This window comes from Schistocerca nitens, chromosome 8 (assembly GCF_023898315.1).
Source record: "Schistocerca nitens isolate TAMUIC-IGC-003100 chromosome 8, iqSchNite1.1, whole genome shotgun sequence".
Taxonomy (NCBI): Eukaryota; Metazoa; Arthropoda; class Insecta; order Orthoptera; family Acrididae; genus Schistocerca; species Schistocerca nitens.
The window spans coordinates 406,949,730-406,973,564 of NC_064621.1; the positions used below are offsets into that span (position 1 = coordinate 406,949,730).

General features: G+C 43.7%; 1 pseudogene; it reads left to right on the forward strand.

Annotated features, from left to right (window-relative positions):
* Positions 1 to 10,191: 10,191 nt before the first annotated feature.
* Positions 10,192 to 10,309, forward strand: LOC126199930 (5S ribosomal RNA; annotated as a pseudogene).
* Positions 10,310 to 23,835: the final 13,526 nt, after the last annotated feature.

Here is a 23,835-nt window from a genome sequence, read left to right on the forward strand (position 1 = left end):
CAAAAATATTAAAATATGGAGGAATCTGCTTATAGTGGTCTCTATTGTGTATTCCTTCGTGTGGAATTACAGTCGGTCACTACATTGAAACACCAAACAGGACCGGCCACTGCGGCCGAGCGGTTCTAGACGCTTCAGTCTGGAACCGCGCGACCGCTACGGTCGCACTTTCGAATCCTGCTTCGGGCATGGATGTGTGTGATGTCCTTACGTTAGTTAGGTTTAAGTAGTTTGAAGTTCTAGGGGCTGCTGACCTCAGATGTTAAGTCTCATAGTGCTCAGAGCCATTTGAACCATTTGAACCAAACAGAAAACATCATTTTATCCTAAGAAGACCAGCCTCAATGGACAACTCTCTACAATACTCCAGTTGAGAGTGATGTATAAATTACATTACGGAGTCCGTGGGAAGTAGAAGGTTCAATCACTGTGTGAGAGGTTCGGAGTTGGAAAAGTTTTTACAGAACTCATAGGAAATAACACTAGCCCGCATTCGACTCTTTTTCCTGCACAACATGTTAATTGCTACGTGTTGTAAAGATTAGAACTGTCCTGTAGCAATCAATGGTAACTGTTGCTGAAGTCCTAATTAGTTGTTTATGTACTGTCAGGTGACGTTGAGAAATGTTTTCCTTTATGAGGTTGTGACGTTGCCCATACGTGATAAACGTAAACTACCCCAAAACAGATCGATCGTAAAGTCATTATACATCATGTATCAGTTCTGGGAATGATAGAGAAGTATTTCTGTTGACGAAGGAGATTAAGCGAATTACGTTGTGTAACATTAAAGGAATCACTGCAATTATCTCAATTTAGCAGTCGTTAGAGTGTATTAATGGTGTGTAGCTTACGTATTTCTTGTGATTTAATCAGAAGTAATTCCACACATAGATGAAAGTCGTCTTTGCAGTATGTCTTTATAATATTAGTGTAAGTATTTTCAATTATAAGAATTCATAAATCTTAATTCTGCCGAGAACATGGAGCGCTACTGGTCTTCAGTGAGTCAGAATATCAGTGTCTAAGAGTTGTTAAAAGGGACAGATTGCTGACTGAGAATGAGTAAAATTATGTAACAATAGCAGTTTAACGATCATCAAACGGAAGAAAGGGCCTATATGAACATACAAAACAGTCAACTCATTCGTCTTTAAATGAGGCCGTTGAAAGTTAAGAGAGATGGAAGGAATGTTTGTGTGATCTTCTTATCTGCACTATTATTTCGTTTACTTATAACTTGCAAGATGAGGTGAAAGAGACACAGAATGGTACTCATATCACACAACAGAACTTCATCGCAGAAACATGCTACCACTCACCGACACGTTAAATTAAGAACTCAGTAGAGCAGCACTATGGTATCAAAATATACACATTAACACTCCAAAGCTCCAACGAGCCGAACTTGGAGCTGTATTTTTTTCCCACTGTCTGTCTTCCTCTATAGTTTTTACCCTCTACTGTTCCCACCAGTGCGATGGAAGTTATTCCCTGTCCTTTCATCGTGTGCCTTCTTCCTGTCAGTGATTTAGATATATTCCTTCCATCGCCAATAGGCAGAGAACAATCTCATCCTTTACCTTATCTGCCCAACTAATTTTCAATATTCGTCCACAGCACCATATGTCATATGCTTAAATTTTCATCTACCCTGGCTTTTTCACAGCTCACGTTTCACAAACATACAAAGCTGTGCTCTAAACACAGACATTTTTACTCAAATTAAGGCCTCAGTCTGATATCAGCGGACTCTTCTTCACCAAATTCCCTTTTTCCCGTGTTAGTCTGCCTTTTACGTCCTGCCCAGGCAGCGGAATACCTTAACTTCGTCTGCTTTATGGTCTCTAATTCTGATGTCAGGTCTCTTGCAGTTTTCACTTCTGCTACTTACCATTTATTTCGCGTTTCTTCCATTTAATTTCAGTCCATATTCTATAATCATTAGGCTGTTAATTCCATTCAACAGATTTTGTAAGTCTTCCTCATTTTCACTGAGGACAGGAATGTCATCAAGTGAATCTTATACTAGTTATGTTTTCACCATGAATTTTAATTACACTCTTGAATTTTTCTTTTATTTCCACCATTGCTTCTTCGATGTATAGATTGAACAATAGAACCGAAAGACTACATTCCGGCCTTACACGTCGTATTGGTCTTCCAGTCGCATTGTCCCCTCTTGGATCTTGTACATAATGTATATTAACCAACTATTCCTATATATAAAGCCAAACTGATGCCCATCTAACCGCCATTGATTTCTTTTCCACTCTTCTGCACATTATTCTTGACAGCAGCTTGGGTGCTTTCGCTATTAAGCTAACTATGCGATAATTCTCGCACTTGTCGGCTCTTGCAGTTTTCTGAATTATCTGGATGATGCTTTCCCGAAAGTCTGTTGGCATATCACCAGTCTCACACATTCTATATACCAAAGTGAATATTCATTTTGTTGCCACTGATGGAATGTTTTCTATCCCTTCTACCTTCTTTGTTTCTAAGTCGTACAAAGTTCTTTTAAATTCCGATTCTAATACTGAAGCCCCATCCTCTTCCTTGTCGATTCTGCTTCTTCATATCTCACGTCTTCAGACAAGCCAGCCCCACATAGAGGTCTTCAGTGCACTCGCTCCACCTATCCGCTCACTCCTTTCCATTTTACAGTGGAAATGCCGAAGCACTGCCGTATAAAGCAATGTTTTTGTGATGAAGACTTCAGAAAAAACACGTATTCTATTTAAGTACTGAAGCTGGTGGTCTAGTGCGTATTTCTTCTGAATTTCTGATGTGAAACTTGCTGGTCAGTTAACATTTTACCAGGATTTTCTGTTTCCTAATTCCATGCAGTCTTACTTCCATGAACGTAGTCGTAGCTATCTGTACCCTTTGAACTCAGACGTAAATAAAAACCCTTCTAACACTGATTCTTTTCCATACATTGAAACAAATTTTGGACGACTCTTCAATGGATGCTTTACTCAACAGCCGGAAGAATTTGGTAGTTGTTTAGAAGAATAACGCTCTGATGAATGACTGGAAACTGACTTCTCAAGGGAAGACAAATTTAATTCTGAATAGCGGTATTTGCCGTGGCTGCTTTAGCATCCCATTGGGAGCCTAATTGAGACATTGAGTTTCGCTGGTAAAAAGTACGGTTCACTGTGGCATCATGACGGACATACCCATATGTGTGTCACTGTTTGCTTTTGTTACTCTACAACGCTTCCGAACCTGTGTCCGTAACTTGTGTCTGGGTGACCCAGAAGTCTCCCAAAAGCTGGAAGGGTGCTGACCAGACGTGACGGAAGTCTGACTTCGCACACTGAAGACAGCTGCCTTTCATACGAATAGTGCTGCAGCTCCAGCTGCTGCTGCTGCCGAGGCTGGAACACTAGTCATATTAATGTACGAGTGTCAGACTGCCGCATAGGAGACTTGACTTAAACCATACCTGGAATGGTGCTGCGCCATTTCTGTAGTTTGTGTTGTGTCGGCAGACTTGCCAACACTACGCACACTAATTGAAAGAGGCGGCCAAGATGCACGCGCTAACTCACGAAGGATGGAGTGAGGTCTGAAACAGGAGACTTAATGAATGCTATAAAGAAAAGTACGTAGCTCCTTAGGTACTTATCTTTTAATCCATCCTTTGTATACATCGTTCTTGATGAGACATCTGGAGATTGTGGCGATACAAGTGTGACTCTTTAGATACAAGCTTTATAAGGCTAATGGCGCCTTGCTAGGTCGTAGACATGGACTTAGCTGAAGGCTATTCTAACTGTCTCTCGGCAAATGAGAGCAAAGGCTTCGTCCGTATAGTCGCTAGCAACGTCGTCGTACAACTGGGGCGAGTTCTCGTACCTCTCTCGAGACCTGCCTTGTGGTGGCGCTCGGTCTGCGATCACACAGTGGCGACACGCGGGTCCGACATGTACTAATGGACCGCGGCCGATTTAAGCTACCACCTAGCAAGTGTGGTGTCTGGCGGTGACACCACATTCCTCCCCCGCAAATCGGCGAACGGTCGTGTTATAAGGCTTCCGCCCGCCGTGGGGAGGACCCCATGTTGACGTATGCGATGAGGTGGGGAGCCTAACAACAGGCGAGGCTGTGCCACCCGCACCCGGCCATTCGGTCCGAGGGGAGCTTGGAAACGCCTGAAAACCTAGTCCAGGGTGCACGTCAACATGCGGCGTATGCGCCCGTAGAGAGACAGGAGGGGCCGAAGGGTCGACCGCCATGTGGTCGGGGCACCCGACGGGCGAAGACGACATCTGGTCCGGAGCGGGCAAGAGTTCCATGGCGGACGACATCTGGTCACGGGAAGCGAGCGGCGGCGCGTGACCCAGGGAGGCGCCAGGCGGTTGCAGCGACGCGTCCACTGCGGGCGGCGCCGGCGGGAGAACAGGCGGCGGCGGCGGCGGCGCGTCGCCATGAGGCAAAATGGAAGGCAGCGTCGGTAACACCTGGGGATGAGGCGAGCCAGTAGATGGGTCCCCAGGGCGCTGACCGGACGGCACCGTCGCAGGAAGCAGACGGGGAGCGGCAGAACCCAGGCGACGACAGAGGCGCAGCTGATTGAGATGCCGACGCATCACACCAGAGGCCCCCAAAAGCAAATACATCGCGCGGCCGAGGCAGCGAAGAATGCGCCCTGTGAGCCAACGCCGTGAACCGCGATAGTTGCGATAGAAAACAACGTCGCCAGGAGCAAAAGCAGTAGTCTGCCGCTGCACTGGAACCTGATGCAGCGGATGTAGCAAAGACATCAAGGTTCGATGAGGACGACCATGGAGCAACTCAGCCGGCGAGCGACCATCGCGGGGCTGAGAGCGATACAAAGACAAAAAGAGCAACAATGCGTCCTCCCTAGAATGCGACTCTTTCAACTTCAACATCTGTGACTTGAAAGTCCGGACCAACCGTTCAGCAGCATCGTTTGACTGAGGCGAAAACGGCGCGGATGTCAGATGTTGAATACCATTGGCCTTGCAGAATGACTGAAATTCTGCGGACATGAATTGTGGGCCATTGTCGGAAACAATAGTCTGTGGAAGACCTTCAATGCAAAAAATAGCGGACAACGCTTGGATGGTGGCAGATGACGTCGTGGAAGACGTCCGGACAACAAAAGGAAAATTACTGAAGGAATCGACCACAACCAACCATCGAGCATTGCAGAATGGACCAGCAAAATCGATGTGCAAGCGTTGCCAAGGGGAAGTGGCTGTCGGCCATGCAAAGAATTTCCGCGGCGGGGCGGATTGTTGTTCGGCACACGCCACGCAAGAAGAGCACATATTCGCAATCGCAGCATCGATTCCGAACCAAGTACAGTGCTGACGAGCAAGTTGTTTCGTGCGCACTATACCCCAATGTCCTTGGTGGAGAAGCTTTAGGACAGAGGACTGTAACGAATGTGGGACCACGACTCTGGATTGATCATTATCCGAACGCAACAACAAAACACCACGTCGTACAAAAAGTCTCTCCTTGTGAGCAAAAAATCGGCGAACCAACGGATCCGCGATCCATGACTTTGACAAGGGCCATTGCATAGCAACAAAACGCAAAACAGTAGCAAGGACAGGGTCAGCAGCTGTGGCTGTAGGGACACGACGAAAATCAATCGGAAACGATTCGACCACGTCATCGGTTTCCGAATCAATGAACATGCAAGCCTGTGATTCGAAATCGTTTAATGTTCTTGCGACCTCATCACGCAATGCGTGGGGACCATTGCGCGCTCTGAAAAATTTTGGTTGCGCGTTTTCTTTCAGTTCCAAATGTGCTTCATAGTTCGTAGCGCAACCAAGGCCCGGTGCAAAAATGTCTGCAAATTCTTCACAAAGACGAGAAACACCGGCGGAAGGCACAGTCTGATTCACTGATAGGACCTGATTTACTATAGACATGTTAAACAACTGAAATAAATCTAAACCAAACAAGGTCACTGCCGTAGAAGAACGAAGATCGTAAAATGACACAAGTTTTGTTTGTCCCTTGTATGTGGCAAGAAGGCTGCACTGTCCTAACACAGGTATCTGCTGTCCTAAATAACTATTGAGCTGAACATTTGCGGCACGCAACGGAGGTTTGCCCAGTTGTTTGTACGTGTCTTTATTGAGCAATGAAACTGCAGCTCCGGTATCGATCTGGAATGGTATCACTTTGCCTCCAAAGTCTAAGGCTACAAAAAGTTTATTGTCCTGCTGACGACAAGAGCGACGTTCACGTGCAATTTGAACTGATACAGGTACAGAAGCACTTGCGACTTTACGGGATTTCCGGCGACGTCGACGCACACATTTTGTGGGACGAACACAGTCACTGTTAGATAAAGTGGCACTGGATGGGGTGGAAGTAAGTACATGAATGTCCATGGGCGAAGGTCCACGAGCCTGATTGTCCCTGGTTCGATTCCGGCGCGAAGCAAAGGGCCTGGAATGGTTTTGATTGTCTGATCTTAGCTTTTTCTGGCAAACACTTTGAACATGTCCTTTCTTACGACAGTAAAAGCAAATAGATTGGCGTGACGGGCAATTGTCACGCGAATGTCGAGTTGCACACCACGGGCATTATTTGAGAACAGCATTGGCATGCAGACGCGGCACACGTGGTTGCGAGCTAGGCTGCAGCTGCTCGGACGGGCGCGAGGGCCGTTTAGCGTCCCGTACTGCGCTCCCGGCGGGCTGGTCAATGCGACACACTGCTGGCGAAGTTTCAAATGATTCCTGAGCAAAGTCAAGTGTGTCTTGCCTATCCAATATGTCTATCACTTGTTGAAGGGAGGGATTAACTAGTTTCAAAATCTGTTCCCGTATGCGAACATCAGAAACGTTCGGTGCTATTGCATCACGCACCATAGTATCTGAATACGGAAGTCCACATTCACATGCAAAATCACAATCCCTAGTAAGTCCTTGCAATGTTGCAACCCACTCCCTATTAGTCTGACCGGTCGTACGTTTGGTATGAAAGAACGTATACCTTTTTGCAACTACATTAACTGTTTCTTTGAAATAGGCATCCAAAGCAGACAAAATTTCTTCGTAGGACAGAGTTGCTACGTCGTGTCGGGGAAACAATTTCACTATCACACGGTAGGTGGACACACCGACACAAGAAAGCAATAACGGCTGCCGCTCATTACCTTGAATTCTGTAGGCGGCTAGATGGAAGCCGAATTGTCGGGACCATTCCAGCCAGGTCTCGTGGGCTGCGTCAAATCTACGAAACGGAGGTGCAACCGCGTGTGTTGGCTGTGGTAGCGAGGAAGCGGCGGCGGCCGCATCGTTTTGCAGCGCACGTTGACCCTGGACGAGCTGTCCAAGGGCATCCAATAACGCCTGCGTCTGCTGATTCTGCAAGCGATAAAATTCGGACAGTACATCTGGCGAACCCATGACACAAGGAACTGTAAGCAATGAGAAAGAACAAGATCCTAATCCCATCCTCGTTGCCAAAATTGTTGTGTCGGCAGACTTGCCAACACTACGCACACTAATTGAAAGAGGCGGCCAAGATGCACGCGCTAACTCACGAAGGATGGAGTGAGGTCTGAAACAGGAGACTTAATGAATGCTATAAAGAAAAGTACGTAGCTCCTTTGGTACTTGTCTTTTAATCCATCCTTTGTATACATCGTTCTTGATGAGACATCTGGAGATTGTGGCGATACAAGCTATATAACGCTAATGGCGCCTTGCTAGGTCGTAGACATGGACTTAGCTGAAGGCTATTCTAACTGTCTCTCGGCAAATGAGAGCAAAGGCTTCGTCCGTATAGTCGCTAGCAACGTCGTCGTACAACTGGGACGAGTTCTCGTACGTCTCTCGAGACCTGCCGTATGGTGGCGCTCGGTCTGCGATCACACAGTGGCGACACGCGGGTCCGACATGTACTAATGGACCGCGGCCGATTTAAGCTACCACCTAGCAAGTGTGGTGTCTGGCGGTGACACCACAGTTTGCGTAACCTAAAGTGTCGTCACGTAGCATAGGGTCAGATGGAGCATGCACAAATACCGTCCACTCGAAACACACAACATCTGGCATCTGCCCCAGCATATCTGAGAAGTACTCCATGCGTCGACCTGATGAGTGTTATCCAACCTCAAATCTCAAATACTACTAGGCGAAGTCTCGATGTCGCAGCAACTGATCTATGGACTGCGCCTAGTCCTGAAGCTGTTGGGGGGGGGGGGGGGTGGGGGGGTTGGGGGGGTGACCTGGTGTCCTGCAGATTGGGGACTACCGCTGGATCTCAGCCGACTACACGACGTCATCCAGGAAACATTCGGTCACCGACTGCGACTGAGGATGTCTCGTTCCTTATCTGCTGTCAGCTGTTGTCGGTGTTCGACGCTTCTGCCCTTTATGGTGTTTGCGGGGACGGCGCTGCTTTGGTCCGAAGTCCACTGACGCAAACGACTTCAACAGCTGGTGTCCATGGCCAGTCATCAGCCCACCTATGATGTACTGACGTGGACTCGGTTGCCTCGAGGCATCACACTCAACCAAGTTTAAGTCTTCAGGTGCAGGATGGATTTTTTAAAATTTAAATCTGCAGACGGGTTTGATGCAGCTCTCAATGCTACTCCAGCGTGTGTGAGCCTCTTCATCTCCAAATAACTACTGCAGCATACATTATTCCGAATCTGCTTACTATATTCATCTCTTGTCCTGCACCTACAATTTTTCATCACACAGTTCCCCCCAATACTACATTGGTGATCCCTTGATGTCTCAGGATGTGTCCTATTAACCGATCCCTCTTTTTGGTCAAGTTGGCCACAAATTTCTTGTCTCCCAATGCTGTTTAGAATCTCCTCGTTAACTATGTGATCTACCCATCTGATCATCAACATTCTTCTGCAGCACGACATTTCTAAAATTTCTATTCACCGTTTGTCCAAACTGTTGGTTTTCTATGCTTCACTTCAATACATGACTACACTCCAAACAAATACAGAACGTCTACAAAACACTTCCTAACACATACGTCTAGATATTTGTTCGATGTTAAATATCTTTTCTTTGGAAATGCTTTTCTTGCCATTGACGGTCTACATTTTTTATCCATTCTACTTCGGCCATTATCAGTTATGATGCTGTCCAAACAGCAGAACTCATCTACAACGGCAAGTGTCTTGCTTCCTAATCTAATTCGCTAAACATAATTTGATTTAATTAGACTACATTCCATTAACCTTGTTTTGCTTTTGTTGATGTTCGTCTTAAATCCTCCTTTCAAGACACTGTCCATACCGTGCAAGTGCTCTTGAAAGTTCTTTGCTGTCTCTGGCAGAATTACAATATCGTTGGCAAAACTCAAAGATCTTACATCTTCTGCCTCAACTTCAATCCCTGCTCCAATTTCTTAGATTTCCTTTAACGCTTGTTCAATGTACAGACTGAATAACATCGGGGCAGGCTAAAACCCTGTCTCACTCCCTTCTAGACCACGCCATTCGACCCTTATAACTGTCATCTGGCTTCTGTACAAGCTGTAAATAGCAGTTCATTCGCTGTGTTTTATGCCTGCTACTTTCAGAATTTCAATTAAAGTATACAATCAACTTCGTCAAGCTTTATTTATATAAAATAACGGAACAAATGGTGTTACGTAGCACATTTATATATTTATGATGAGGAACTCGCCTGTTCATTTAATGTTTTTAATATTTAGTACACTTACTACAGCTATAATTCCTCATACAGTAAGAGGCTTATCGTTCCATTTAAACACCTGTGTAAATAAAATAGCATTATAGTCGTGAATGTACAGGTAACAATGTACATATTCGCTGTTTCCACTTCTCTGCCCCACCCCACCCACCTCACTTCATCTACTTAATATGACTACCCCATCTTTCCTCCCTCCCACATCAATAACTCGACACCTCTTATCTATTTAATACCCCTGATCCATTCCTGTTAATCCTAATGTGCACCACTCCCAGATTCACTATACACCGGCCTTACTCCACACCCATACCAACACTTTCTTCCCCATTGTTCACGATTATACATTTGGTCTTTTATAACTGTCATTGACAGTTTTATGCAAGGGGTTTTAAATTCCAGAGATGTTTGTGACCATTTATTTTATATGACTGACCAGTTTATTTAACATGGTTGTAACTCATAACATTGTATAACTACTTATTTTATAATTCACTAGGGCAACGGCTTTGCCGCAGTGGATACACCGGTTCCCGTGAGATCACCGAAGTTAAGCACTGTCGGGCGTGGTCGGCGCTTGGATGGGTGACCATCCAGGCCGCCATGCGCTGTTGTCATTTTTCGGGGTGCACTCAGCCTCGTGATGCCAATCGCGGAGCTACTCGACCGATTAGTAGCGGTTTCGGTCAAGAATACCAACATATCGACTGGGAGACCAGTGTGCTGACCCCACGAGCCTCCAACCCGCGTCCTCCACTGAGGATGACGCGGCGGTCGGATGGTACCGGTAGGCTACTCGTGGCCTGAAGATGGAGTGCTTATAATTCACCATGTATCAAATATGTCACTCTTACTAGATTATATTTTTGTGTATCTTTAATTACGATGTTGTAAGTGTTGATTTTATGTGCATACTGTGTAGTTAGCTCTTAACCCCATATTATGTAAACACTGGCGTCCTCTGTGCACTTCAAAGATAATATAATCAGCTTGAATAATAAAGAATCCCACTACTTGCCCCCATGACATACCACAGATCACATGGTGCAAACTTTGATGCCTTTATGATGATCTCTGACGATCGTTTCAATTATTTTTACGTAAGTGGCTCCTTAGACACAGTATAGCAAAGGTTAAAAACTGTTATTTGGTCATCTATTTTGTTCCACAAGCATACTAAGTGATTCATATTAATTGCCAATAAATTAGCATATTATACAAATTCTCTCGCATTTACTTTGTGCAAAATATTTTTATATATCCGGAGATAACTGACGAAACTTCAGTATTGTCTTGCGTGTTCCTTCATTTCTCCGGAATCCAAGTAGATCTTTCCCTAAGTCGGCTTCTGCCAGTTTTTCCAATTTTCTGAAAGAAATTGAAATTAGTATTTTGCAGTCATAACTTACGCAATTGGTAGTGCGGTACTTTTCTTTGGAATTGTAATTATCACTTTCTCCTTGAAGTGTAAGGATATTTCGCCTGTCTTATACATATCGCAATCTATGGAAGAATTATGTCGTGGTTGGATCTTGCGAGGTTGTCAGTAGTTCTGACGGAATCTCGTCTACTCCCGGTGCCGCGTTTCATTAAATGTCAATAAAAGACATTAAAAAAGGCATATGCAGATACGTCAAAGCTGGCCAAACGCTACCCACGTGTAAAAACAGAAGCAAGCAGTGATAACTTTCCCTAAGTCGGCTTCTGCCAGTTTTTCCAATTTTCTGAAAGAAATTCAAATTAGTATTTTGCAGTCATAACTTACGAAATTGGTAGTGCGGTACTTTTCTTTGGAATTGTAATTATCACTTTCTCCTTGAAGTGTAAGGATATTTCGCCTGTCTTATACATATCGCAATCTATGGAAGAATTATGTCGTGGTTGGATCTTGCGAGGTTGTCAGTAGTTCTGATGGAATCTCGTCTACTCCCGGTGCCGCGTTTCATTAAATGTCAATAAAAGACATTAAAAAAGGCATATGCAGATACGTCAAAGCTGGCCAAACGCTACCCACGTGTAAAAACAGAAGCAAGCAGTGATAACTTTCCCTAAGTCGGCTTCTGCCAGTTTTTCCAATTTTCTGAAAGAAATTCAAATTAGTATTTTGCAGTCATAACTTACGAAATTGGTAGTGCGGTACTTTTCTTTGGAATTGTAATTATCACTTTCTCCTTGAAGTGTAAGGATATTTCGCCTGTCTTATACATATCGCAATCTATGGAAGAATTATGTCGTGGTTGGATCTTGCAAGGTTGTCAGTAGTTCTGACGGAATCTCGTCTACTCCCGGTGCCGCGTTTCGATTTAAATTTTCCAGAGCTCTGCCAAATTCTTTTCGTAGTATCACGTTTCCAATCTCATCTTCATCTACGTCCACTACCCTTGTTGTATAGAACCTCTTTATACTCCTTTCACCTTTCCCTTCTTTGCTTAGAATTGATTTTCATGTGCGCTCTTGATGTTCAAACAACTGCTTCTCTTTCCCCAAAAGCCTCTATAATTGTCTTGTAGGCAGTATCCATATTGCCCATTCTAAATCGTTGTATTTGTCCTCCAGCCATTCTTACCTACCGATTTTGCACCTTCTGCCAATCTGATTGTTTAAACGTCTCGCCTGCTTCATATGCTACATTTTTATATTTAACCTTTCATTAATTAACTTCCTCTTTCGTTATCTAAGGATTTCTACAAGGCCTAGTCTTTTTACATATTTGATCCTCTGCTGCATGCATTATTTCATCTCTTAAGGCTTTCCCCTGCTCTAGTCAACCGTTGCATAATTATCCCTCTGAAACTCTCAGCTACCTATGGTTCTTTAAATTTGTCCAGGTCTTCTGTACTTAGTTTCCTAAGTTATTCTAATTTCTTTAGTTTTAATCTGCAGCATATAACCAATAAATCGTTGTCAGAGCCCACATCTGCCCCTGGAAGTGCCTTACAGTTTAAAATCTTGCTCCTAAATATGTCTTATCACTGTATAATCAGCCTGAAATCTTCTGCTGTCTACAGGTCTCCTCCACGTATACAGCTTTCTTTTATGAGTCTCAAACCAAGTGTTAGCGAAGATTGTTATGCTCTGTGCGAAGTTCTACCGAGCGGTTTCTTCTTTCAGTACTCTCCCTGAGTCCATATTCGCCAGCTATTTTTCTTTTCCCTCCTTTTCTTACTGTTGAATTCCAGTCCCCCTAAGAGAATTAAATTTTCGTTTCCTTTAACTGACTGAATAAATTCTTTTATCTCATCATTGGTTTCCAATCACTCCATCATCTTCGGAGCTGGTTGGCATAATAACTTGTACTACAATGGTAGGCGTAGGCTTCGTGTCTATCTTGGCCATCTTGGCGTTCACCTAGCTGTTCATAGTAGCTTACCTGCTTCCATATTTCATTAATCATTATTTAACCCGCTCCTACATTATCTCTATTTCGGTTTGTATTTATAAGCATGTATTCACTTGACTGGGAAGTCCTCTTCCTCCTGCCACCGAACTTCACCAATTCCCGCTATATCTAACTTCAAGATACCCCCTTTTTTCAATTTTCTTGTCTACGTGCCAGATTACGGAATCTGACGTTCCACACTCCGATCAGTAGAACGTCAGTTTTGTTTCTCCTGATAACGACATCCTCCTGAGTAGCCACCACCCGGGGATCCAATAGGGGTACTAGTTAACTTCTGGAAAATGATATCGAAGAGGGAACCATGATCATTTAGCCATACAGTAGGGCCGCATGGCCTCGGGAAAAATTGCCTCTCTAGTTTCCCCTTTTTTTTTTTTTTACTCATTTGCAGGACGGGCACAGCAACGGGATTTGATTGATGTTACAAGGAAAGATCAGTCAATTATCCAGATTGTTGCCCCTGCAATTACTGATGGGGCTTCTGCACCTCTTCCGGAACCACACGTTTGTCTGGCCTCTCAACAGATAACACTCCATTGTGGTTGCACCTACGATACGGCTGCATATATCGCTGAGGCATGGAAGCCATCTCGCTGACGGCAAGGTTCATAGATCATGGGTGGCGGGGGAAGGGAAAGGGTTAAATAAATTTCTGGTTATTCTCATTAACTTTCGATTCTTAAGTACCCAAGGAGCTGGTTCATCGCACCTGATAACCTGTGGCTCAAATGGCTCTGAGCACTATGGGACTTAACATCTGTGGTCATCAGTCCCCTAGAACTTAGAACAACTTAAACCTAAGGACATCACACACATCCATGCCCGAGGCAGGATTCGAACCTCCGACCATAGCAGTCGCGCGGTTCCGGACTGCGCGCCTAGAACCGCTAGACCACCGCGGCCGGCTGATAACCTGTCCTCCGCTCTTCACCGACATCGTGGCCTGTACCGACGTCAGCAACACTCGAAATCATCCAGATCCTACTACAACGCGGAATACGGAAAAATGGTTTAAATGGGTCTGAGCACTATGGGACTTAACATCTGAGGTCACCAGTCCCCTACAACTTAGAACTACTTAAACCTAACTAACCTAAGGACATCACACACATCCATGCCGGAGGCAGGATTCGAACCTGCGACTGTGGCGGTAGCTCGGTTCCAGACTGTAGCGCCTAGAACCGCTCGGCCACTCCGGCCGGCGGAATACGGAAAGTTTATAAGATGCCTGTGTGAGTGATTTTAAGGATTACAACGACAGATCAGGAAATTTCAAGGCACGAGGTGGCATTAATAACGCTGACTGTAATAAACGATTCAACGTACGACACCTGGAATTGCAGATTTTAACATACACATATCAAAAAAAGCTGTGCATCACCTATGTTCCGAGAGTTCCGGAACCTGTAAAGAAAATTGGAATAGAGATCAACACAAATATCATTTCCGCCCTTTTTATTGCTCATGAAAACCAGATATTGCTTGTTGTACCACCCTACAGCGAGACCTTCAGAGGTGGTAGTCCAGATTGCTGTACACACCGGTACCTCTAATACCCAGGTAAACGTCCTCTAGCGTTGATGCATGCCTGTATTCATCGTGGCATATTACCCACACGTTCATCAAGGCATTGTTGGTCCAGATTGTCACACTCCTCAACGGCGACTCGGCGTAGATCCGTCTGAGTGGTTGGTGTGTCACGTCGTCCATAAACAGCCCTTTTCAATCTATCCCAGTCATGTCCGATAGGGTTCATGTCTTGAGAAAATGCTACCCACTCTAGTTGAGCGATGTTGTTATCCTGAAGAAATTTATTCACAAGATGTTCACGATGGGGGCGAGAATTGTCGTCCACGAAGACGAATGCCTCGCCTATATGCTGCCGATATGGTTGCACTATCGGACGGAGGATGGCATTCACGTATCGCACAGCCATTACGTTGCCTTCCATGGCCACCAGCCGCGTACGTCGGCTGCACAGAATACCACCCCAAAACAGCATGGAACGTCGATCTTTCTTCACTCGCTGGACAGTGTGTCTAAGGCGTTCAGCCTAACCGGGTTGCCTCCAAACACGACTGTCTGGTTGAAGGCATATGCGAATCTCATCGGTGAAGAGAACGTGATCCCAATCCTGAGCGGTCAATTCGGCATGTTGTTGAGCCACCTGTACTGCGCTGCATGGTGTCGTGGTTGCAAAGATGGACCTCGCCATGGATGCCAGGAGTGTAGGTGCGCATCATGCAGCCTATTGCGCACAGTTTGAGTCGTAACACGACGTCATGTGGTTACATGAAAAGCATTATTCAACATGGTGGCGTTGCTGTCAGGTTCCCTCCGAGCCATAATCCGTAAGTAGTGGTCCTTCACTGAGCGACGTCATCGACAGTTCCTGTCTCTCTGTTCCTCCTCCATGTCGGAACAACATCGGTTTGGTTCATTCCGAGATGCCTGGACGCCTCCCTTGTTGAGAGTACTTAGTGTCACAAAGTAACAATGTGGACGCGAACCAGCTGCGGAAATGACCGTCTAGGCATGGTTGAACTAAAGACATCACGAGCTGTATACCTCCTTCCTGGTGGAATGACTGGAAGTAATCGACTGTCGGACCCCCTCCGTCTAATAGGCGCTGCTCATGCATGGTTTTTTACACCTTTGTGCAGGTGTAGTGACATCTCTGAACAGTAAATGGGACTCTGTCTGTGATACAACATCCACAGTGAACGCCTGTCTTCAGAAGTTCTGGGAACCGAGGTGATGCAAACATTTATTTGGATGTGTGTATAAACATGCAGTATCGACACAGAATCATTAATTTCGTAACCCAAATTCTTTTGGATTATATATGCAGCTCATTCCGTTAAAATTCTTGCTTGGCTGATTTCCTGTCATCGTAAACTTCAGACAACAGTCCACAAATATTTGAAAATAACATGTTAGATCGTCAACGGGAGTAAAGTTTTTTAGGAGATGGCTTTTGTCCTGTGACAACCACGTTAGGAAGGAAGAGATTTGAATACTGGAGCCAGTAACGTCAAATGCCGTAAAATGATGGCGCATGTGACATACTAACGTATACTAAACGCTAAAGTTGTCCTGAAATGAAAGAAAAGTCGCCCTATTTGAAATTATGGAATCGAGCAGTGACAGCTGCTTTTCAAATAGTCTGAGTTGCTGTTGGTAGAGTTCTTTTTAATGTCCGTTTACCATCTGTACTGAAGCCAGATAGCGAACAATACTGCTTCGAAGTTGTATCTGTGATTAGGATGCACCTGTCGATAGTCGTGTATGTGTCTCTCGTAAACATTAAATTTGCTAAAACACTTTTAAGGCGAATATGAAAAAACTGCAGTCATTTCCTTATAGCCATTTCGTAAGTTAATGTTGCAATGGTCAAGGAATATCCCTATCTTCGGCTTCTGAGTTCATCGAAGGCGCATGGGACACAACACGGATCAAAACTGGACTCCACGTAAACTATATAACTGGTATCTAATACTCAGGTGAATGAAATAGCTTTTGTTTAGGATTGCTCTTGTGCAAAATTTGGGGTTACATCCAGCACGTATCACTCTGGTTTAAATCTTCGTATCAGGCATGGTAATTTTGTTCACCCTGGAGTGCTTATGCTTATTGATCACTAAATATCGTTCTGTTCAGTCGTCAACATATACGTTCTCTTAGACCAATTATTATAGTAAAACTATGTGTCAATCCGAACAGATTACCCTAGTATAAGTAAGTATTTAAACATAGACGACATAAATAACGATTTATCCTAGATTTGTAGCAACGATACTGAGTTAGCAAAGTAAAACGTAATTACTTTAAATTACCATGATTACATTGAAATCTCAACCATCGTACTTCATTGTAAACTTCATTCTGTAACGGAGTCTACACTTTTTGGAAAGATTGTCCCTAAAGTAGAAAACAGTCTCTGTTGCAAGTTTTTCATTACTAATAACCTGTTTCGCGTGGTTAGCGCACCTTCATGTTATCTGTAATTAGTAATAACCATGTTTTGACAAAACAGTTTACTCGCGAACCTTTCTATAACCAATCCAAGGGATAGCTAAGGTAAAGGTAAGAAGTACAGTTATTGACTTGCCTTGAACTGTGCAGACCGAATTAGTCATATATAAAATCCATTGAAATGATATCCTTAAAGCGAAGACCACACTCGTCAATTACTGACATGAGAAATCATGAAATGGCAAATTAAACCTGTATGTTAAAAGCGTAAAATTACAACATTTGTGTGATCATCCGGTCTGCCGAACGCTGTTGGCAAGCGGGGTGCACTCAGCCCTTGTGGGGCAAACTGAGGAGCTATGTTATTGAGAAGTAGCGGTTTCGGTCTCGTAAACTGACATACGGCCGGGAGAGCGGTACGCTGACCACATGCCCCTCCATATCTACATCCAGTGAGGCCTGTGAGCTAAGGATAACACGGCGGCCAGTCAGTACCGTAGGCCCTTCCAAAGGCTGTTTGGACGGAGTTCAGTTTTACAACATTAGTAAGAAATTAAAGCTCCATTGGCGTAGGATTAGGAAGCAAAAAGAAACTCACGAAACCACGGCAATATGAACTGGAACGTAGGTTAGCGACCATAGCCATGAATCGCAGTGGTAAACAAATACTGCTCTACACAAAGTACCTACGGCAGGGAGCTGGACGCACAGTAGACTGATGTGAGAACGAAACTCAGTGAAAGCGCCGAGTGGTGACACTGATGGTAAGAAGGATTTAAAGGAAGTAAATACCGAACAAAGCCAATTAAAATGATGAAAAGGAAAAAAAATGCTCTTAAAAACACAACAGAAGAACTAGTAGGGCCATGTAAAGTTACTGTTTCAGTGGAATGCTGCCTATTCGAAGTTTGGTGTTACTGTTACCCCAATATTTCCCAATATTTGTTAAGTCTTTGTAGTATGAGCTTTTTCTCCTCCCGCACACGTCCCGTTTATCATTTCATATCCTTTCCCCTTTCACATCCCAGCTCCCTCAGCATTTCTCCTCCCTGTCCATAATGCATATCGAGACTTTGGATAATCTTAATAACAGAGACTGTTTTATATTTGTTGAACACTCAGCTATGAGACCCAGGACAAGGATAGTGATTCATTTAAGGAAAACAGGTGGAGGGGTGGCCCAACTTGATGCGTGATTTATCAATCCTAAACAAATATTTTTATTTAATAACAATCCAGTCATAAGATAACTAACTGTAGCACGAATCTTGCCAAATACATACAAATATTTAAGGTTTTTGTGTTAAAACCACACTGCGTAAGGGCATTTGCATTATACATAAAATTACAAATGGACTAAAACCTGTCAAATATAAAACACAATGGTCTCTCGATTACAAACAATTGATAACATAAACCTGGGACAGTACTCTGTCCGCGCCTCTATTATCACAGTGTGGGCTAATACCGCAACAGGACTTGAATATAAGTTCATTAAATGTCAATAAAAGACATTAAAAAAGGCATATGCAGATACGTCAAAGCTGGCCAAACGCTACCCACGTGTAAAAACAGAAGCAAGCAGTGATACTTCACTGTAGCGCGCTCCTAAGGCAGTATTAAAATGATAATGATAACTAAACCCTCATTTTTTTAAAGAAATCAGTAAACTCAGTGCTCTGTTTGCCCAAAGGCTTCATCACACGTCCACAAAGATCTTACAATAACAGAAACACTGAGTAAACTACTTCTCAGAATCACCAAAGTCAATTCCAAATCCGACGTCACCCTCGCCGCTGCACGTTACCAAAAGAACGACAATAAACTACTCAACTTCAGTCTGGAACAGGAGATTCGCAGAAAAATGTGTGACTCGCCCACAGAAAATGGATCTTAGCACCATGGGACTTAACTTCCGAGGTCATCAGTCCCCTAGAACGTAGAACTATTTAAACCTAACTAACGTAAGCACATCACACACATCCATGCCCGAGGCAGGATTCGAACTTGTTAGCGTAGCGGTCTCGCGGTTCCAGACTGTAGCGCCTAGAACCGCTCGGTCGGCAACAACCCAACACCCAGGCCTGAAGGAAAACGGGTTCCTGCCCCAGACCAGCAACGCGTGAACCTCAGCCGATATAAAGCTGAATTTTTTTGTCATTAGTCTTCTGACTGGTTTGATGCAGCCCGCCCTAAATTCCTCTAGTGTGCTAAGCTCTTCATCTCAGCACTTTCAACCTACGTCCTCAATTATTTTCTAAATGTATTCCAATCTCTGTCTTCGTCTACAGTTTTTTCCATCTACAGCTCCCTCTAGTACCATGGAAGTCATTCCCTCATGTCTTAACAGATGTCCTATCATCCTGTTCCTTCTCCTTATCAGTGTTTTTCACATATTCCTTTCCTCTCAGATTCTGCACAGAACCTCCTCATTCCTTACTTATCAGTCCACTTAATTTTCAACATTCGTCTGTAACACCACATTTCAAATGCTTCGATTCTCTTCTGTTCCCGGTTTCCCACAGTCCATGTTCACTACCATACAATGCTGTACTCCGGATGTATGTTCTCAGAAATTTCTTCCTCAAATTAAAGCCTATATTTGATACTAGTAGACTTCTCTTGGCCAGGAATGCCCTTTTTGCCATTGATAGCTTTTGGTGTCCTCCTTGCTCCATCCGTCATTGTTTATTTTATTGCCTAGGTAGCAGAGTTCCTTAACTTCATCTACTTCGTGAACATGAATCCTGATGTTAAGTTTCTCGGTGTTCTCATTTCTACTACTTCTCATTACCTTCGTCTTTCTTCGATGTATTCTCAGTCCATTCAGCAGATCGTGTAATTCTTCTTCACTTTCACTCAGGATAGCAATGTCATCAGCGAATCGTATCATTGATATCTTTCCACCTTGAATTTTAATTCAACTCCTGAACCTTTCTTTTACTTCCATCATTGCTTCCTCGATGTACAGATTTAACAGTAGGGCGAAAGAGTACATCTTTGCCTTACACGCTTCTTAATATGAGAACTTTTTTCCAGGTCGTACACTCTTATTATTCCATCTTGACTCTTGTACATATTGTATATTACACGTCTCTCCCTATTGCGTACCCTACTTTTTCCAGAATTTCGAACATCTCGCACCATTATACTTTGTCGACCGCTTTCTTTCTGGTCGACAAATCCTTAGGACGTATCTTGATTTTTCTTTAGTATTGCTTCCATTATTAACGGCAACGTCAGAATTGCCTCTTTCGTTCCTTTACCTTTCCTAAAGCCAAATTGATCGTCATCTAGCGCATCCTCAATTTTCTTTTCCATTCTTCTGTATATTATTCTTGTAAGCAACTTAGATGCATGAGCTGTTAAGCTGATTGTGCGATAATTCTCGCACTTGTCAGCTCTTTCCGTCTTCCGAATTGTGTCGATGATGCTTTTCCGAAAGTTAGATGGTATGTCACCAGACTCACACATTCTAGACACCAAGGTGAATAGTTGTTTTGTTGCCACTTCCCCCAATGATTTCAGAAATTCTGATGGAATGTTATCTACTCCTTCTGCCAGAAATTAAAAGTACTTGAGAAATTAACATACACAGCTATATTTAAATTGGCAGTCAATGATTATTTTCAAGGAAACAAACTATTAAAACTACTAAACCGAATATATAATATTCAGGGCTCCTCACACGGAGTAAGAGAGAGAGAGTGCAAATACAAACACGCATACACACATGTTTCACACGTATGTACCATTAGGCTGAGCACATACAACTCTAGATAGAGGCCAAAACCAATAACTCGCCTCTGGAAGGGCTGCAAGGTCTGCAACAAATAGAAAGTACAATCAGTAGTAACAAATATCCAATGATAACAAAATATAATTTCAAGTAGCAGACTGACATAGCAAAATACTAACTTGACACTTATAGAAATATCCTGGTTGACGTACACAGCCCCAAACGGGGTCACTGAAAGTTATAAAGGCAGCTCTCACTAGGGCAGGATTAACAATCGTCGGCCGAAGTGGCCGAGCGGTTCTAGGCGCTACAGTCTGCAACCCCGCGACCGCTACTGTCGTAGGTTCGAATCCTGCCTCGGGCATGGATGTGTGTTGTGTCCTTAGGTCAGTTAGGTTAAAGTAATTCTAAGTTCTAGGGGACTGATGACCTCAGCAGTAAAAGTCCCATAGTGCTCAGAGCCATTTGAACCATTTTTTGATTAACAATCTTTAAATACATTACTTACTGAACTGTTTCCACACATAATTTCAAATAAATGTCACCAGATAACACTGCTCTCCTACTCGTAGCTGCTAACAAGTTGTTCAACACAGCTCGGCGTATTTGACACACCACAATTAACTGATACACTTCGTACCGAGGTTGCGCGTGACGAGAACCGCCACTTGCCGGTAGCAACGATCAACGCTGCAGGAAAACGCGGGCTCACATGGCCCAACGGTCAACCGTTTCAACTCGCTCAATCACCAAGACGCTGAATACTCAGGCACACCCGTCCAGCTCCATGTCCCACACATCACTCACTACTACACAGCCCCAGAGTGAACACATAACGAAGCAAAGATGGTACGAAGAGGTCCAGAATCGATGGAACGAGAGCACAAGTGGCACCAGCAGGAGCGCGCTCGCACCCTTACAGAAGCCGCCACGCTTCTAACCACTGTTGCTGCATAATGCCAAATTGTAGTGAAGGAAACGGTATTTTGAAGGAGATTACAGTCGTGTACCGAACTGCTACGACACAGTGGATCTTAGTGGCATCGTAAGATTGAGTCCTAACCAAAACAAGGTTTCAGTATGTTCAGTAGATTATATTATCATACAAATGCAAAATTACACAAATAGGAAAATTGCTCTAAGTAATCCTATGTTCACTTACGGAGCGATTTATTTCGTAACTGCGACATTAAAGCCTTCAGTTACATATGAAGGCCAGACTCTATGCTCATACTGATGGTAAACGGCAAGTGTAACACTCCAAATATAGAATTCGTAATAACCAGCCGTTTTGTTGGAAAAAAAATTAAATTAGTGATCCTGACAGTGATGGCAGCTACTTACAACCAAATTCACACGCTTCTCAGTTTGATTAACAGGAATGTTATATAAATACTAATGTTTATCATAAAGAAATGTATGAATGAAAGAATACCATACGATTGAAAAGAGAAACTTTAAAGAAAGAATTGAAACACTCTTATTTATGAAGGTTAAAGGCCAGACCATTAATCGACCAAAGGTAACATTTATCCTAGAAGGGAGTTGTAGCCGCATCGAGCTGTAAGTTCCCTGTGACTATAATGTAACTCAGTAATGGAGATGTTTACGTCACTTCTCTCTTGTATTCTGCTACAGTAGTACGCATGTTAAGCGGTGCTAGATTGTTTTAAAACTTATTTGAACTTTAAAGTTTTACGATATAGACTGGAAATATTACTCAGAAGTCGGACTAAAGTAGAATCATCTCAACCGTTAGACAGATAACGGGATTTTGATGTATATGACAGAAAAGTGAATCGTGTGATTACCGATTTGTGATGGGACTTAGCCTTCGTGATACTTAATACTTATGAACATCAAAGGACACAGAAAGAGACTGATCGCCGACATAAACTCGATTATTAGACTTGAGTAGGCCACAACAAAACGCAGTCACGAAGAGATTACAATTTCGCCGTATTGTCAGAAGTTATCGTCAAAGCCAGGATTACTGATGTTAATGGACGCAATTCCCTAAATGTCGTATCGGTGTGTGCGCTCAGCGTAGGGGCAGACAATAATTACGAAGAACAATAAACCTTAATTCTACTTTAACTCTTCATGTCGCCTACATCATTTCATGGACATTTAAGGTGAATTCGTGAAATTATCTGATTATTCGGATAACATAAAAGTGCCAAGTGAATTAGTGATAGTTTAAATGTGAACAGCAATAACTTTACGCCAAAATTAAGACGCTTTCTGTACAATGCTCAAGAGCATGTTATCTCTGGAGTTAGGTCGTGCAGTTGTTGAATACGCGACGTAGCGACGACCTGACGACGGAATAATAATTAACAACTTAATATCCTCTCACAATTCATAACGTGGCCTTGGCTTGGGTGATGGAATGATGATTCAAGACACTATCTGTTAACGTTTGGATAACCATTCTCAAACCGGGCATGAGAACTATAGTCAGCGAGTTCGCGTAAACAGAAGGGTCTGAGGCGAACACGCAAGGGACTTTTGGTTATTTCAGGTCAATGGAGGCATCGCGTTATCCAGTGGTGCAGTCGCTACATCTATAAGTGTGAAGTTCGACAGACGACAGTGTCTTCATTACAAGCAAGTGCGGCGCACACACTCCGGCGTGCTGCTCCATCGAGACAATGATATCATTTTCGAAATACAGTATCTGACAGTAACGAAGCCACGCGAGGAGTTTGTTTTCTTTAATTGTTACAGAGTGGAGTTGTCGTGATAGACCGACGCCGTTCCACGTCATCTCGACAGGGACAGCCGAGAGAGAACAGCGCCAAACAAGGCACTGCGGTTCCTAACTGAGTGCAGCCCAGTTAACGTATGATAAGCATGTTTTACAAAATGATGCAATGAAGTATTGTGGCCATTTATATGTTCTTTCTCGAAGCTAAGCTGCAGAAGGTTATTCTATCTGATGCGCTGCAATGACTGTTAATTAGCTTACTGCTATGTGTGGCCTGACAAAAAACGCCTCTGGTGGATGTGAACGTGCTGCCTCGACC